At 36.7% G+C, this 3,097-nt stretch overlaps 1 protein-coding gene across 3 annotated transcripts in view; it reads left to right on the top strand.

Annotated features, from left to right (window-relative positions):
- Nucleotides 1-3,097, top strand: part of SH3BGRL2 (SH3 domain binding glutamate rich protein like 2) — a 96,783-nt gene that overhangs the window by 63,045 nt on the left and 30,641 nt on the right. The window lies entirely within an intron of this gene.

Here is a 3,097-nt window from a genome sequence, read left to right as displayed (position 1 = left end):
ATGGATGGATGGATGGATGGATGGATGGATGGATGGATGGATGGATGAGAGAGAACAGATTTTAGAGTTGAGAGGCCCGGGGTTCAAGCCTTATCTCTGCCTACCAGCTTTGTGATCCTAGGCACGTCACTTAGTCTATCTTTGCTCTAGGCAGCTCTCTAAGATTCTTTGTGGTATAGCATACATTCCAAATGAAATGAAGCTCTGGTAAAAAAAAAAAAATTAAATAGTCACAGGGATTCTCAACTTTTCTGCTCTGTGCATAGCCTTATTCTCTCTGGTACTCAGTTTAATACCTCTAACAGAAATAGGGCTGAGCTGCGAAGTGTCTACATACAAATACAATAGAGCGTGTGTGTTTGTGTCTATCTATCTGTGTTTCTGGTTGTATTTTATGTTTAAATAAAATTACTTTTGAATTAACCTTTTGAGGACAAGAGGAAATTAACTCTGCCTCTCTACCTTTACATTAGTGTGAATAATAAAGAATTGACTCTAAACCAAATTCCTCTTCAGACATTTTTATGAGCATTTGAAATATATTGGGTCCATATAATTGCATATAACAGAAGACCCAGTGCCCATTCTCTGATTCCTAACTTAGGTCTTGCAGGACATATTTATTAGTTTTGTCCTTGAGCTTTAAGAAGAAATGAACTGGAGAAAATGGAAGATGCTTAGTGCTTGAAAACATATATAGGCCTTTGAATTAAGATATCCAAGTTAAAACAGGCAATTTGATTCTCATTAGGATGGAGAAATAGGATAACGGAGTTTATCAAATGAAATAATTTATGTGAAATGCTATGCAAATATTAAAGTGCTGTGTAAACATGTGCATTCATTATTATTTGTGATAATTTTGAAGAAAAGGCAAGGGACAATTAGAGCAATGGAACACAAAGCTCTAAGATGGACTGGTATTTTCTTTGGTAGCTAAGCTCTAAGATGGACTACTGGTCCAGTCATCTGCTGTTTTATGTAATGAAGGGTGGCTTTAGTTACAGAAGCTGTACCCTCTATGATAATGAATGGATTCAAAAGGACTCTGCAGAGATGAGGAAGTATGCATTGCATAAAATATCAGACTTTTTGAATGCTTAGGTTAATTTTGCTGAATTTTTTTCCTTTTTCATTCCTTATTTTAAGGGATAGCCCCATTAGAGAAGGGAGAGATACGTTGGGAAATGTAGACAGTACAAAAACAAAAGGTAGCAATAAAATTTTTTAAAAGACCATCTTTGCCAACTTAGAGGCTGTTAGTAAATTCTTTAAAATGGGCAGCCTTGCATAATCCTTTAAGTGAAAAATTGCCTCCCAATTCTTGGAGGAAGAAGATTTTGAAATCTTAAAATTAAGCACATTCTTCCCTCGGGGTCTTTGGACAGATTTCAAAAATAAATGCTTCTTTTTGAATCTGCACTTTATAGCATATAGTTAATCATATATACTAGAACTGGAAGAACTTAGAGATCATCCAATCCAATGCTCTCATTTTATTTGTTAACAAATAAAGGCAGCTAATAGGAAGATCTGATTTCAAATCCAACTTCGAACACATTTAGTAAATGAGCAAGTTACTTAAATTTCGGCTGCCTCAGTTTCCTCAACTGTTAAACAGGGTTAAGTAATAGCACCTACCTCCCAGAGCTGTTGTGAGGATCAAATGAGCTAATATTTGTAAATCACTTAGCATAGTGCCTGGTGCATAGTAGGTGCTTATTCCCTTCCCAAACAACAACAGTAATAATAGCTGATATTTATATAGCACTTTAAGGTTTGCATAGTGCTTTAAATGTATTCTCTCATTTGTTTGGAAAGATGACTTTACTACTTAGGGAGATTTACTATCCCATCCCCCAATACACACTACCCTAAGATCTAAGATAAGTAGGGGAAGAGCAGTGACTGGAATTCTCCCTGACACCCAGGCCAAGGCCCTATCAAGGACCTCTTCCCTCCTTTTCTCTTACTCTAATTTTTGAATTTGCTTTATTGTTCCTCATGAGGTTTTTGGTCAGGTGGGATATTTTGGGGGTTGTCACGTGAGGCACACACATTGAAATAACCTATGCCAAATATACAGAATCTGCTCTTATTGAGTAGCTTAATCCCAGGCTGCTGCTCTAGAATGTGTTTGCCTGTCCTTTTTGTCTGGTCTGGAAGGAATTCTGCAGAAAATATCTATGCACACCAAGGTCACTTATATTTTATTTCAATAGAACTACGAGGGAGTAAGTAGCCAGAGAGTTAAATTCACTAACCTTCCTTTGAAAGAGATTGAGGCTTCCTTTTTGGCTCTTGCCCTTTCCCTATCTGCTACCTAGCTGGCAGAAGGGTTTGGATTTATCTTTTTGATCAGTAGATAGAAATAGAAGTATAAGACTTCCCTCCTTTTCTTTCCCCCACTGAGATGGGGTGTAAAGATGAATTGGTCCGTGCAGGAAAAGAGCAAATGAATAGTCCAGTGAAAGAATCAGTGTTGCCTTTCTTTCCTGATCCCCTGATCTCTAAAAGGAGAAAAAGAAAAATATATGCTAGCCATTATTTTTCCTTACCTTGGTATTCCTCACCTTACCCAACAAATATGTTGTTATGATGAAAGAACTTTGTAGATTGTAAAATGTTATAGAAATGAATGAATGGAGTGTGGCACTATGAAAACAAGGGACTGTGTTTCTCACTTCCTACCCAACATAGTGCTTTGTACAGAGGTGCTTAAAAATGTGCATTGAATTGTGTTGGACAAGACCAAAAATTGCTCTACAAATACACCTCATTTTATGCATTAGTTTTATTCCCAAAAGGTGTGAATACATCAGATATGCAAAATTAAATCGTATTTTAAGTGTACTGAGGAATTTTGCCAGAGGTAACTTTCCCTAATTTATATGCTTTGCAAATTTAGCTTTCACACACTGAATTTTCCTTAAGCAGAGCTCACATGTATAAAAAACTAGTCTACAGCCAGTACAGTTACAAGATGAAGGTGGTGGCAAGAGAAGATTAAGGCCCTGGAGTAGGATTGGTCATCAGCATTTATCATCATCATCATCATCATCATCATCATCATCATCATCATCATCATCATCATCAT

This window comes from Petaurus breviceps, unplaced genomic scaffold (assembly GCF_028583685.1).
Source record: "Petaurus breviceps papuanus isolate PSGF00001 unplaced genomic scaffold, PetGlider_PUasm1.0 90734, whole genome shotgun sequence".
NCBI lineage: Eukaryota > Metazoa > Chordata > Mammalia > Diprotodontia > Petauridae > Petaurus > Petaurus breviceps.
The sequence above is the reverse complement of the archived record's forward strand: the minus strand, read 5'-3'. Positions and strand labels throughout refer to the sequence as shown.